Here is a 15,657-nt window from a genome sequence, read left to right on the forward strand (position 1 = left end):
ATATCGGCCTGTAGTTTTCTTTTTTTGTGGTGTCTTTGTCTGATTTTGGGATCAGGGTGATAGTGGCTTCGTAAAAAGTGTTTGGGAGTCTTCCCTCCTTCTGGATTTTTTGGAAGAGCTTGAGGAGAATTGGTGATAATTCTTTTTTGAACGCTTTGTAAAATTCACCTGTAAAGCCATCTGGTCCAGGGCTTTTGTTTGTTGGGAGACTGTTGATTACTGATTCAATTTCCGTGGTGGTAATCAGTCTATTCAGGTTTTCTGTTTCTTCTTGAGTTAGCCTTGGAAGGTTGTACGCCTCTAGAAAATTGTCCATTTCTTCCAAATTGTCAAATTTGTTGGCATATAGTTGCTCATAGTAACTTCTTAAAACTCTTTGTATTTCTGCAGTGTCCGTTCTCACTTCTCCTCTTTCATTTCTGATTTTATTAATTTGGGTCCTCTCTCTCTTTTTTTTAATGAGTCTGGCTAAAGGTTTTTCGATTTTGTTTATCTTCTCTAAGAACCAACTCTTGGATTCATTGATCTTTTGTATTGTTTTTCTGGTTTCTATTTCATTTATTTCTGCTCTGATCTTTATTATCTCCTTCCTTGTGTTCCCTTTGGGCTTATTTTGCTGTTCTTTTTCCAAATCCCTTAAGTGTGAAGATAAACTGTGGATTAGTGATGTTTTTTGTTTCTTTAGGTAGGCTTGCAAAGCTATGAATTTCCCTCTTAGGACTGCTTTCGCGGCATCCCATAGATTTTGGGTCGTCGTGTTTTCATTTTCGTTTGTCTCGAGATATCTTTTGATTTCTTCCTTGATCTCCTGCTTGACCCATTCATTATTTAGTAATAAGTTATTCAGCCTCCATGAATTGGTGTGTCTTCCAGTTTTTTTCCTGTAGTTCATTTCTAATTTCATAGCATTGTGATCAGAGAAGACAATTGGTATGATTTCAATTTTCTTAAATTTATCAAGACTTGTTTTGTGGCCTAACATATGATCTATCTTGGAAAATGTTCCATGTGCGCTTGAGAAAAAGGTGTATTTTGCAGCATTGGGGTGAAATGTTCTGAAAATATCGATTAAATCCAAGTGGTCCAATGTATCATTTAAGGCTGTTGTTTCCATATTGATTTTCTGTCTGGAAGACCTGTCCCTTGTTGTCAGAGGTGTGTTGAAGTCCCCGGCTATAATAGTGTTACTGTTGATCTCTGCCTTTATGTCAGTCAGTACCTGTTTTATATATTTAGGTGCTCCTATGCTGGGTGCATAGATGTTTACTAGGGTTATGTCCTCTTGTCGGATCGATCCCTTTATTATTATATAGTGCCCATCTTTATCTTTTAATATGTTCTTCATTTTATAGTCTATTTTGTCAGATATAAGTATTGCAACTCTAGCTTTTTTCTCGTTTCCATTTGCATGAAATATCTTACTCCAACCCTTCACTTTCAGCCTGTGTGTGTCTTTTGTTCTGAGGTGAGTCTCTTGTATACAGCATATACAAGGGTCTTGCTTTCTTATCCAGTCAGCCACCCTATGTCTCTTGATTGGAGCATTTAATCCATTTACATTTAAAGTGATTATTGATAGGTACATAGATATTGCCATTTTTAAATTTGTAGTTAGGTTGTTTTGATCTTTCTTCTATTTACAGAAGTCCTTTTAGTATTTCTTGCAATGCAGGCTTGGTGGTAATAAATTCCTTTAGCTTATTTTTTTCTGGAAAGCTCTTTATCTCTCCATCAACTTTAAATGATAGCTTTGCTGGATAAAGCAATCTAGGTTGTAGGCCTTTGTTTTCCATCACTTTGAGTATCTCCTGCCACTCCCTTCTGGCCTTCAATGTTTCTGTAGAAAAATCATTTGATAGTCTTATGGGAGTTCCCTTGTATGTAACCCTCCGTCTTTCTCTTGCTGCTTTTAGGATTCTCTCTTTGTCTTTAAGCTTTGCCATTTTAACTATAATGTGTCTTGGTGTGGACCTGTTTGGGTTAATCCTGGTTGGAACTCTCTGCACTTCCTGGACTTGTATGTTGGTTTCCTTCATCAGGTTGGGGAAGTTTTCAGACATTATTACTTCAAATATGTTCTCAATCCCTTGCTTACTCTCCTCACCTTCTGGTATTCCTATGATGCGCATGTTGTTGTGCTTGATGTTATCCCAGAGGTCTCTTAGGCCATCCTCATTGTTTTTTATTCTTTTTTCTTTCTGTTGTTCTGTTTGGGTGATCTCTGCTACCTTGTCTTCTAAGTCGCTGATTCGATTCTCTGCTTCATCTAGCCTGCTGGTAATTCCTTCAAGTGAGTTCTTAATTTCGGTAATTGTGTTCTTTAGTTCTAACTGGTTTTTCGTTATGATTTCTACATCCTTCTTTATGTTTTCTCTAAGCTCGTTTGTTATGATTTCTACATCCTTCTTTATGTCTTCTCTAAGCTCCTTAAACATTCTTATCACCAGTGTTCTGAACTCTGTCTCTGAGAGGTTGGTTACATCTGCTTCATTTGGTTCCAGTTGTGGAGGCTTCTTCTGTTCTTTTATTTGGGACGTTTATCTTTGTTTCCCCATTCTGGCTGACTGTGTTTATTTTGATATATTAGGTAGATCCCCTAGAGTTCTTAGTTCTTGCTAGGTTATCTTATGTAGTATGTGTCTTTTATATTTGACTCGCACCACGTCGTCCTCCTCTGCGTGTGCTCCAAAGGTGAGTCTTGTGTTGTGTACACTGTCCCGTTCAAGAAGATCTTTAATTGCTTCCCGCTAGTGAGCAGGTGGGGTCAACTCCTGGGCTGACCCGCCGTGAGACTTGGCTCTGCCCCCCGCAGGGCGCTCTGCTGCGTGAGGGTTGACCACCCCAATGTGATTTGGCCTCTATGGGCTCCAGTGCCTGCAGAGAACCCGGCTGCACTCCGATTTGGTCTGGAGTTGGCCCCCGGATATGCCGAGTCCCGTGCCTCCCAAGCTGGGCCCCGGCAGGGCAGTCCCAGAACAAAGCAAATCACCAAGCACAACAGCAACAACAACAGCAAAGAAAAAAAAATCAAGTACATTCACATGCAAAAAAAAAAAAAAAACAACAGCCGATAACCCCCGCTCGACACAGGCAAAGATATCAAAGATACAAGACAAAGCAAAACAAAACAAAGCAAAGCAAAACAAAGCAAAACAAAAAGCAGCGACGGTCTCGGCCTGAGCCCACCAAGCAATGACCAGGTTGTCCTCTGCTGTACCAAAGAGCCCCCTGCTTATTGCACAGGCAGAGCCGGTCACCTGGTGCCCAGAGAGACCCTGGGACTGCAGACTTAAATGCGTGGGCCTGAGGGGTCTGGATGATAGTCTCCACAAAGTCAGTGCAGCTTCTGCGCTTGTCCCCCAATGTTGTCATTTTTGTGACAGGGGCATTAAGAGCTGTTCGGGAATCTAACCTGGTGAGAGATGGCAGGAAGCAGCCAGAGCTGCCGCTGATATGGAAAAGAGAGCTTGGACACAGGTTGCTTCCAGGAGGGTTTTTTTCTTTGTAATTTTTTTTTCAACTACAGTTGACATTCAGTATTATTTTATATTAGCTCCAGGTATACCACACAGTGGTTAGACATTTATATAATTTACAAAGTGATCCCCCTAATAAGTCTAGTACCCACCTCTGCCAGGAGTTTTTTATGGTTGGACTTCAAACATGTTTTATGTACACTTATTTTTTTCTTTTTTAAGGAGGGCGCAGCTCACGTGGCCCATACAAGGATCAAATGTACACTTTTACATGTACCTTTACAGCACCTGTAGCTGCTACACTTCAGAGACTCCTGAATCTGTGTATACTTGGCCATTCCTCACAAAAACTGGGGTGCTCAGAAAGTTTGACTTAATGCCCTTAGGCTCTGCTTTCTACAGTGTTTGCTTCCTACCCTCATTCCTTAGTCATGTTAACCTAAAAATAAAAGGCCAAAATAAGAGGCAACAAGAATTTATTTGAGATTTAAAGAAAAAAAGAATAGCTATTCTGGAAGCACTGAATCAGACCAAAGTCCAAATAGTGTTCCAATCTGGAGACAAAGGCAAGGGAGACAAAGGAAGGAAAGGGGAACAATTACATCAATACAAGGAAGGCATTTCTATTGGTGCAGATAAGCTAACATAGTGATGCTAATTCTAAGCAATGTTTTTAATTTTCAGTCTGATAGTCATCAGTCTGGTAGTCATAATATCTGCTTTCTTGTTCTTTGAAAACAGTTCTTTGGGACACAAAGTTGCTTAAGGTCCGGTCCAAAGGTTATTTTGCCCTGTTTTAACACTCCAAATGATTGAGGCATAAGATGTGCAAGGCAGTTCCTCTGGGATGGCAGTTCCAGTTCCATTTTAAAGTGCCTTTGTTTATATTGTTTGTCACTACTCCTCCCCCACCCCATGTTTTTCCTCTCAACCCTTTCTGTCCCTGTCAATTATGCTTTCAGAAAGCATATCAGATGATAAACCTGTGAAATGTGCTCCATCTCATTAGTCCTCAGGGAAATTCAAACCAAAACCACAATGAGCTACCACTACATACCCGCCAGCCTGGCTAAAATGAGAAAAAGACGGACAATACCATGTATTGATGAAGATATGAATCAACTGGAACTTTTATCAACTCTTGGTGGTAGTGTAAATTGGTACAACTACATTGGAAAACCATTTGGCAGTATCTACTAAAGCTGAACTTATGCATACCTTATGACCAAGTAATTCCACTCGTGGATTTGTTTTTTAGATTTCACTTTTTAAATTAGTTTCAGGAGCATAAAACAATATAATGATTAGACATTTACACCCCTCACAAAGTGATAACCTCCTGAGTCTACTACCCCTCTGACATCGTACATAGCTATTACAATACCATTGACTATATTCCCTATGCTATACTTTATATCCTGTGACATATATATAATTATAGTTGACATTCAGTATTATATTAGTTTCATGTGTACAGTGCATCCACGCATGGATTTTTAATCAAGAGACGCTCTTACATGTGTGGACAAGGATACACAGGCATGTACAGATATCCATTGAAGAATTTTGTGATAGTAAACAATGGAAAACAACCTAAATGACCATCAACAGAATTAATATATAAATTATGGTATATTCACCTGGTGAAATTCCATAAAGCAGTTAAAAGGAATTATAACTACATATATCAACATAGAACTAGAGCAAAACGTATTAAAACCATATTGTTGAGGTAAAAGTTGCATAAAATTCTGTATAATTACATTTATGTAAAATAAAAGAACAGAAAACAATATCCTATAATGTTTATAGTACATGCATAGATAATAAAAGTAAAGTTCTCACTAAATATTTCTACGCACACACACACACACACACACACACACACACACACACACACACAGTAGTGCAAGGCGGCCTGCAGGGTCTCTGGTCCTGCTCCCCACACAAGAATGCAGGACATGGTGAGGCCAAAAAGGAACACCCACGGAGCCATAGGTAGGGGAGTCACACCACCATATTCTCGCTGGCGGCTGGGTTGGAGACACAAGAAGCAGGAGCCACAGAATCCGCAATCCACACTCCGCCACACTCTGCCGCTTGCTAGTTCAGCCACCATCTCCTTGCTAGCCCCCATTTTTCTGCTAGGGTAGCCACGGCAGTTATATTAGTGGCCAATGGCTCACTGGTTACAGCTGACGGCCAACTAGCCACAGCTGATGGCCATCCAATCACAGTTGATGGCCATTTACTACCTGAGCCAGCACCTGTCCACGTGAGGCCGAGAGCCTGGAAACTGCACTCCTGGCTCTGTCCCCACACTCCACCCCTATAGGGTCTCGCCTCACAATCTACGCGACAAGCGCCTTCCGTGAGGGCCTCTGTGCGAGGAGCCTGGAGGTGAATGCAATATCCTGGACACAGCCAGGCTCTCTGGACTCAGCCAGGGCTCTCAGGGCACTGCCACTCTCTCTGGGCACAGCCAGACTTCCTGGACACAGCCAGGGCTCTCAGGGCACTGCCACTCTCTCTGGGCCTCTCAGGGTACCGTGCTGGAACAACAGCGACTCACAGTCAAGGTGCTTACATATTCTCAATGGTGGCCAGTCAAGACACAAAAGCAAACATCCGCCAGTTCCACTACATGGTGGTATGTTCCCAAGCAAACAGTCAAGCGGTTCATTAAATTAGGGATGGAAGGCAATTCCCCATAGTCCATAGTCATTCGCCAGGGCTGTTCTGGGGGTGAGGGACGACCTTGACCTCACCCTCATCTCCCACGGAGGACTCAGCAAGCGTTTCCTCCTGGGACTACAAGTCCTGCATCGGGGCTGCCTCAGCAAGAATTCCCAGCCCACGGGGCCACAACGACCTTCGCTTTCTCTGGCCTATGTTGGTTGGGGAACCGTCCATGTCTTCCCACCGCTCCACGAGGGTCCAGCTCTCCGGCAGCTGCTCCTCCTGGTCTTCCTGAGACTGAGTGTTCATAACGCACAAACTGCTCCACCGCCCTTCAGAGAGCTTTGGCCGGCACCGTACCCTGCTCGCTGTGCCATTTGCTGTGCGGTGCAGCCTGCAGGGTCTCTGGTCCCACTCCCCACACAAGAATGCAGGACATGGTGAGGCCAAAAAGGAACACCCACGGAGCCATAGGTAGGGGAGTCATACCACTATATTCTCGCTGGTGGCTGGGTTGGAGACACAAGAAGCAGGAGCCACAGAATCCACAATCCACACTCTGCCACACGCCGCCGCTTGCTAGCTCAGCCACCATCTTCTTGCTAGGCCCCCATTTTTCTGCTAGCCTAGCCACGGCAGTTATATTAGTGGCCAATGTCTCACTGGTTACAGGTGACGGCCAACTAGCCACGGCTGATGGCCATCCAATCACAGTCGATGGCCATTTACTACATGAGCCAGCACCTTTCCACATGAGGCCGAGAGCCTGGAAACTGCACTCCTGGCTCTGTCCGACACACACACACACACACACACACACACACACACACGGCCAGTTAGTTGCAGAACTAGGATGAGAAGCCAGTATTCCTCCCCCTACTCCTCCTTCTCCTCCTCTTCCTCCTCCTCCTCCTCCTCCTCCTCCTCCTCCTCCTCTTCCTACTTCTCCTTCTCCTTCTCCTCCTTCTTTTTCTTCAATTAAGACTTTATCTCTTAGAGCAGTTTAAAGTTCACAGCAAAATTGGGAGAAAGGTACAGAGATTTCCCATATTCCATATTCTTTAACCTAAGCAATGGGGGCTTCAAACACCAAAGAATCCGCATGATTATTAATTTAGCTCCTTGTTTCCAGTACCAGGGCCTTGTGTAGCTCAGAACACATTATGGGAACCTGGCGAGTTTGGAGGATCAACAGGGTTAACCATCTCTTTTACACGAAGTCAGGAGGCAAGGCTGCTATAAGCTTTTTTTCTACATCCTCACCCTCTGTCTACTGGCCAGGAATGCTGAGTTTGACCTGCTTAAGGGTATCAGTAAACAGGGTAAATAACGTGAAACACTAGTAAGCAGGTGACTGTTCCAACCTAAAGCTGAACTCCTCTAGCACTTCTCTGTCATGTTTGACTAGCTTTGGCTGAAGCTTCACAACAAAAGCCCAGCCCAGAGAACATAAAAGCTATAAATGGTCTTCAGTGTAATAAAAATGGCTTATTGGCAGAGTGATTGAATCATAACTCTAAGTTCTGAACAACACAGGTTTTAATGTTAAGGACCTACAGGGTATTTAGGAGAAAACAACAGAATTCTTGAAAATGAAAGGCAGTACAAGTACATGGTCCCTGCTCTTCCTGACCTACTGTGGTTACTTTTTTCTCAATTACTTATAAATTGGCTTTAAATTCCCCAGGCTATTAAGACCTTGAAAATCTACCAAAGGGGTATGTAAGATAGGCAGAATAAAAGCTTTAGAAGGGCAGGGCAAAAAGAAGAGGAGGCTTTCTTCAGTGTTTTTGTTGTTTTTGTTCTTTGATGTTGGAATTGATAGTCTGACTCCGGAGAGAAGCCTTAAAAGAGGTTTGGGTTCTAGTCCTAGTACCACCACTTACTAGCTCTGTGACTTTGAACAAATCAATTGACTACTTTCAACTTCAGATACCTCATCTATAATATAGTGATAATAATAGTACTTACCTAATATGGTATTTACATACTTCACTTAGTACAGTGTCTGGCACATGGTAAGAGCTCAATAAATTAATGATGATCATTCTTGTTGTTAGAGCATCATGGAAACAAAGGAGAACATTTTGAGTAGGAGAGGGAAATCTGCTCTACATAATGCCAAATGTAGCAGAGAGGTCAAGGCAGATGAGAACTGAGAAAAGGCAAAAGTTCTGAGACTTGATTAGAAATGCCGAGTGGTATTTATACTTGAGACTTATCTTCTGAGTTCCTTACTTTTACTGGAAATGTGAATCAGATAGAAAATCCATTACTTTTTGTGGTCAGGATACATACTTATTTTAACATTGGAGCAAGCAATGCTTATAGGGAGAGCTGTGACAGCCATAGCAGACTCTTGTCACGCTGTCCATTATAACTTTCTGTAATGTGGCAATGTGCTTTATCTGCACTGACCAATACACATACGGCTCTTGAGCATTTGAAATGTGGCTCGTGTAACTGAGGAACTGAAATTTTAATTATATTTAATCTTAATTAGGTTAAATTTAAATAGCCACATGTGGATAGGGGCAGTCATCAATCTAATTGGGAAAGCAAGCCATACAGAAACCAGTTAAATAGCTAAAGGATTGGGGTCAGACAGTAGTGACTTAATTGTTCAGAAAAAGAGCAATACCCTTCAGGGCTGGAGAACTTAAGAAGAGTCTTATAGAGCAGGTGAAACTTGGGCTTGACCTTGAAGGATGCATAGTGTTTGGATAGGAAGAAAGAAGGCTGGAAGGTCATTCCAGAAGCACCTTCCAGGATTGGAGCGGGTGGGCAAAGGTTTAGAGTTAGAAATGCCTCCTATATGACAAGTTTGAGGAAAATGGCAATTCTAGAATAGAGCATACATATTAGGAGTTAAGTGGGTTTGGGTCAGGTCATGGACAGCTTGAATGCTAGAAAAAAGCATTTGGGCTTTCTCTACATAGGCCAAGTTTTGCAAGTTTTGCAAAGCTTGCTTAAAACACAGATTCCCAGGCCCCACCCTGACTTACTAAATCAAATTTTCTGGGTTGCAGCTTAGGAAATCAGTATTTTAAGCAAGGCCTCCAGGTGTGTGCGATGCACATTCAAGTTTGAGATCTGTTAGACAGGAAGAAGGGAGCACTTGGTAGCTGTCGGTCAAAGGAGTGACATGATGATAGAGGTATCATAGGAAGCTTGATAAGGTGGGAAGATGTAGGATATGGAAAATAGGTAAGGAAACCAGTTAGGTGACTATTAAAGTAGTTCAGGTATGAACTTCACAAATCCAGATCTTTCTGGCTGATACCTTTGGAACTGTCAAATAGATTCCTTGCAAGCCATATTTGAATTTTTCACATAATTTGTTTGTTGTTTTAAATGACGAGGACCCAGGCACCAGAGCCTGACTTCCTGGGTTAATATCCCAGCCCTTTATCTAAGCTGTTTTAATCTAGACAAGCTTCTTAAAGTTTTTGTGCTTCAATGTCCTTATCTATAAGATATCTTCATTCAATTTAACATATGATTATCCTTCATAAAATAAGTCTAAATAAATAGGGGATGACTGGTTAGCTTAGTTGGTTAGAGCGTGGTGCTAGTAGTACCAAGGTTGCCGGTTTGATCCCCACATGGGCCACTGTGAGCTGCACCCTCCTTAAAATAAATAAATAAATACATAAATAAATAAAGTCTAAATAGAGGATGAATTGATGTTTTCACTGAATGTATTAACCTGTGTATACTCAGTTCTTGGCTATGTACTTTTTATATTGTAAAAACTCTGTACTTTTTATATTGCTACTAGCTTTCAATGAATGCTGTTTATATTTATTTTAGAGAAAAAGAATGAACTCTTTTTGTTCTAGGGGACTGATAATGAAAATAAAATTTAGTTTTTTGTATGGGCATGTGGGCTGGTGCCAGTGACCCTACAATGTACCGTGGAAACTTTTTCAAGGAATGAGAAGGTCTCTTTAGGTGATTAACTTGGCAGTTTGTGAACTGCTGACTGCTGCTTCACTCTTCTTCCAGGCCTCACCTGAGCAGCAGCTTCTCCTAGCCTTTTTGCTTTGCTTTGACAGTCAGTTGCCTGAAGCAGCTCTCATGATGCACCTTCCAGTCTTGCGGGCAGAGAGGGGAGGAAACAAGCTGAAAATCCATCATAGCCACCTACACACTGCTGAGATAGGCTAAGACAAGAAATTGTCTTTGATTCTTCTTTCTGCGTTCAGAAACAAAGTCACTCCTAACTTTGTTCACTTAGGTTCTGTTAGATGGTTGAAAAAGATGGGTCTGTGACATGGTTAAAGTTATTTTTTAATGTTTTGAACAGATGAATACATATTTTCCCAACCACCTCCCTAATTGTCCGTTTCCCTTCACTGGTGTCAGTCACCTGCTACCAGTGTCTTGTATACCCTCCCAGAGATATTCTATACATATTTGAATATATACACCCTTCATTTTCATACAAATTATAGCATACCATAAATGCTATTCTGCACCTTACTTTTTTTCACTTTACATGGAATACTGTTTCATATTAGTATATAAAGAGCTTCTTTATGGCTGCACAGTATTTCATAATTATTAGAGATGTACTAGAATTTATTTAAGCAGTCCTTTGTTGGTAGATGTTTAGGTTGTATCCATCTTTGGCTATTACAAGACATGTTTATACATATTATATTTTACATGTGAGACTATATCTCTAGGAGAAATTGGTTAGGGCACTTTGGCCATTGGTTTGTTCAGGCTATAAAACCACAGTACTACATGTGGAATCAAAGTTTCTAGGAGGTCTAGCCATGCCCAACTACACAGATGTCATGGGATGTTAAGCTAGAAGGGATCTTAGAGATCTCAGAGAGGGCCAAGATCACACAGAAATTTAGAAGCAGATCCAGGATTAAAACCCACAACTTTTTACTGCAGTCCACAATGTAGTTTTTTTTTTTCTTTTACTGCACTATATTGCTGTCTGTAAGAGAGATTTGGCATGGCCTGATTTCTGTCCCAACAGACAGGACTGTACATTAACTGGCCCACTGTGATCTCACTACTCTCTCTTTACCTGATTTCTCTTTCCAGGGCCTTACTTTGCCAACCTAATTTACCCTACTTTCCCTGCTGTTCTGACTTCTCCCACTAATAATAACTCCATTTTTAAAAAAGAGAGCTGAAGTTCTATATTGTTTGGGGACCCTTTCATAGTAAAGCCAAATAGGAAAGGCAGGCATGCTGGGGAGGTGATCTGGTAATGGCACAAGATTCATGATCTTACCTGTTGCTTCCTACTCTTAGCTGATCTATTAAGTCATCAGGCAGCCTAGGGGGAGTCTCTTTCTCCTCTTGGCACTGTTGGAATAGCTCCTTCACTTGGCCGTAATGTTGAGCACATCAAGGTCCAACAAATGCATAAGGTATCCAATAAGAAAGAATATGAAAGTTGTGCAGATAGTTTAATTCTTACTGAATTGTACTAGGGAGCAAACTACAGGTGATATTCTTTGTGGGCAGTCCAAGGAAATCAAAGGCTTTGGCGTCAGGGACAGACATTTGTGAGTGGAATGACTCTTAAGTCTATCTTAACTCTGGCCCAGGCCACAGAGTTAATTGACCTTTGCTGCCAATATTTATGAAATGCATACTATGATAATGGATAAAATAATTCTGGGGACAGATTGTTGGGCTATCCCTAGGACAGTTTTTCTTAATGTATAATTCTCTGAGCACCTGCATTGCTGAAAAGCATGGGTCCCTGGAGTCTGAAAGTAGTCCTCCTCCCCAAATGATTCTTCTGTGAATGTAACTATGAGAACTGCCTAAGGAATGGTAAATTGGGGAATTGGTCATGACCCTTTGAATTTGGGATGGCCTATATATAAAGTTAGTGACAAGAACTGACTAGCAATTCCAGATAGCATACAGTTATTTCATTTGAGATTTCATAAAGACTGGGTTAGGTGCCCCCTACATATCCCACAGACTCTGTGTCATGCTGTGTCATAAGTGAATGTTTTTGTCCCTTCCCCATATAATCCAGAGGGTTCTTAGTTGTGAACAAACTTAAGCAGAAAATATTTGTCTTGAAAGCATATGGAATAGCTCACAGAATCACAGCTTGGACTGGAGAACCAGACTCAGGGCTACACAGCCAACATCACAGCTGCCATAATTACTACCACTGCCACTGCTCGCACCACTACTGTGTTAGTTCAGGTCCTCGGAGGAGCAGATACCAAGTTGCTATTAGACACAGAAGAGATTTATTGGGGAGAATGCCTGTGAGAGAAAATAGGGAGGGAGCTAGAGGAAGCTAGGAGAACTGTCAGACTTCAACGTAAATCTGACCTTATAGATGGGAGAAGGAAAGAAGGTTGGCTATGAAGAGTCAAAGACTGAAGTCCAGTGCTGATAAAGTTTGGCCAGGCTGAAGGGGAGTCCCGTTGCCAAAGTTATAGGTCACACAGTCCTATGTCTCCCAGAAATGGGCCTAACTTCATATCCCAGCTGTGCTCAATTACTGGCTGGGAGCAATGTGGCCTCAGAGCAAAGCAGCAAATATTGGGGTGAATTGAGAGCACAGCAGCTGGGGCAAAGGTCAATTACACTCTCCACATTGGAAGAACTGAGAGGTACAGTTTCATGACTGTCTCAATTGGAGAAGATTGTCTACTTCTTTGGGTCACTGTCTCCCAATTCAGAGGATGGATCCTTTGATTGAGTAAACCTAAATCACATGCCTGTGCTCTGACTGTAAGAGGGACCAGATTCCTACTGTGTTTTCCCCAAAATAAGACCTAACCAGAAAATAAGCCCTAACATGATTTTTCAGGATGACATCCTCTGAACATAAGCTCTAATGTGTCTTTTGGAGCAAAACTAATATAAGACCCGGTCTTATTTTCGGGGAAATACGGTACCAAGATTCCTATGTCCTCTCCCCCAAATAAAGGTGTTCAAATGCTGGACAGCAACACTCTCAAAAAAGATAAATATCTACTACTTGAGAGCAGAGACCTTTGTCTTGCTCATTGCTACTACAAATATTTACAAATAAATGTCTATTGAAATAATTGAATGAATGTGGCCAGCTGGTTTTCAAATGAACACACACACACACACACACACACACACACACACACCCAATTTAGCCATCAGTGAAATGCAAATCAAAAACCACTAGGAAGACTATAATGAAAAAGATGACAAGTGTTGTTGAGGATATGGATAAACACTGTTGATGGAAATGTAAAATAGTGCAGCTACTTTGGAAAAGTCTGGCAGTCCCTCAAAATTTTACATGTAGTTACCATATGATCCAGCATTTTACTTGTAGGAATGTACCCAAGTGAACTCAAAACATACGTTTATGCAAATATGTGTACATAAATATTCCTAGCTACATTATTCATAATAGTCAAAAAGTAGAAACAACCCTGTGATGCTTAATTTTATATGACAACTTGACTAGGCTGTGATGCCCAGTTGTTTGGTCAAATACCAGTCTAGATGTGTTGTGAAGGTATGTTTTAGACGTGATTAATATTTAAATTAGTAGATGCTGGGTAAAACAAATTACCCTCCATAATGTGGATGGGCCTCATCCAATCAGTTGAAGGCTTGAGGCGCAAAGACTGAAGTCTCCTGAAGAAAAAAAAATTCTGCCTCCAGACTGCAACGTAGAAATTCTACTTGAAGCTCCGGCCTTTGTACTCAAGACTGCAACATCAAGTCTTTCCTGAATTTATAGCCTGCTTGCCTGTACTGCAAACCAGTCTCCGTAATTGTACGAGCCAATTTCTTAACATATCTTCCTCAACTCCCCTCACCATTCTGTTTCTCTGGAGAATCCTGACTAATACAAACCTTTATGTCCATCCACAAATGAATGGACAAACAATATGTTGTATCTCTATATAATGGAATATTATTCACCATAAAAAGAAGTGAAGTATTGACACATGCTACAACATGGATGAACTTGGGTAATATGCTCAGTGAAAGAAGCCAGACACACAAAAGGCCATATATTGTAAGATTCCATTTATATGAAATGTCCAGAATAGACAAATCCACAGAAATGGAAAGTAGATTAGTTATTTTTCCAGGTGTTGGGGGCGGAAGGAATAGGGAGTGAAGGCTTAATGGGCATGGGGTTTCTTTCTGGGGTGATGAAAATATTCTGGAACTAGATAGTGGTAATGGCTGTACAACTTTTTACTAAAACCAGTGAATTGTACCCTTTAAATGGGAGAATTGTATGGTATGTAAATTATATCTCAATACAGCCATTATTTAAAGAACAAATCATATCCATTACAACCCCCCTCTCCTATCCCTTCCTTCCACCAGGCAAGGTAAGTAGAGCTTGCCAACTGCCTGACAACATCCATTCTCCCCAAATTCCATGCTGCATTTTGTGATAGTACTTCTTCCCCTTCGATGCTAATTGAGGTGATCATTTTAACCCGATTTTTAAAAAGAAAAATGCTAGGGGTGAGGGCTGCAGGGAACTCACTTGTTGTTTTGACTCCAGGCCCAGATGCCACCTCGGGAGGATACTGATGAGGGAGTGGCTTGGAACAGGATGGGCAAGAGTCTGTCGAAAACAGAAGGCACAGGGGTGGCCAGTTAGCTCAGTTGTTTGGAGCGTGGTGCTGATGGCACCAAGGTTGCCAGTTCGATTCCCGCATGGGCCACTGTGAGCTGCGCCCTCCTTAAAATAAACAAACAAACAAACAAAAACGACTATGATATATAATTTTAAAAAGAGAGAGAGAGAAGGCACAGAGGATATGTGACTGATTTTGCATCAGGTATCTTGTAAGGATGCCAACAGTACAAACTGAGCATTCTATAGAAGGAAGCCATTCTTCCATCCTAGCTACTGATTTTCCAGTCCTTGTCCAGCCCCTCCCACCACCTAGAGTCCTGTGACTGGACTGTCATCACCATCACCATTTATTTGTCAATCACCTCTTCCCATGTGGATGCCAGCTATGTCTTACAAGTCAGCTCTGGCTACAGTGGCCTTGAAAGCTCAAACCTATACCTGAGCCTTACATGGTTCAGAGGGGTTCTGAATGCTGATAAAGATGCCGAGAGCTTTTAGACCCATTTTGTGTTCCTGCTGAGTTGGGGGTTGGAGGTAGGGGTCGGTGAGGAATCAATCTTGGATCACCTTTTCCTGCAGAACTTTAGTTCTTCAAAAGGAAGAAATTTCCCTGAACACTATCTAGCATTCAGGGGTTAGCTAGGGGTATCACCTTAGATAACCAGTCCTTGGGGTATCAGTGCTCTTAATTGGGTTGGGGTTTCCAGGGCCTCAGCAGTCTCCTGGCTGTCAACATTTCCAATGTCTCTAGTCCTAAAAAGAGTAAAGGGCTAGAGTCTGGAGATTGCCTGAAAGAGGAAAGAGAGTTGGACAGAAGCAGGGCAAATTCTCAGTTTCTCCCAGCAGGGCAAAAGGAACAGGGAAATAAGAGACCAGAGGATTCAGTGACCTAAAGCGCCAGAGAGT

The sequence above is a fragment of the Rhinolophus ferrumequinum genome, chromosome X, assembly GCF_004115265.2.
Source record: "Rhinolophus ferrumequinum isolate MPI-CBG mRhiFer1 chromosome X, mRhiFer1_v1.p, whole genome shotgun sequence".
NCBI lineage: Eukaryota > Metazoa > Chordata > Mammalia > Chiroptera > Rhinolophidae > Rhinolophus > Rhinolophus ferrumequinum.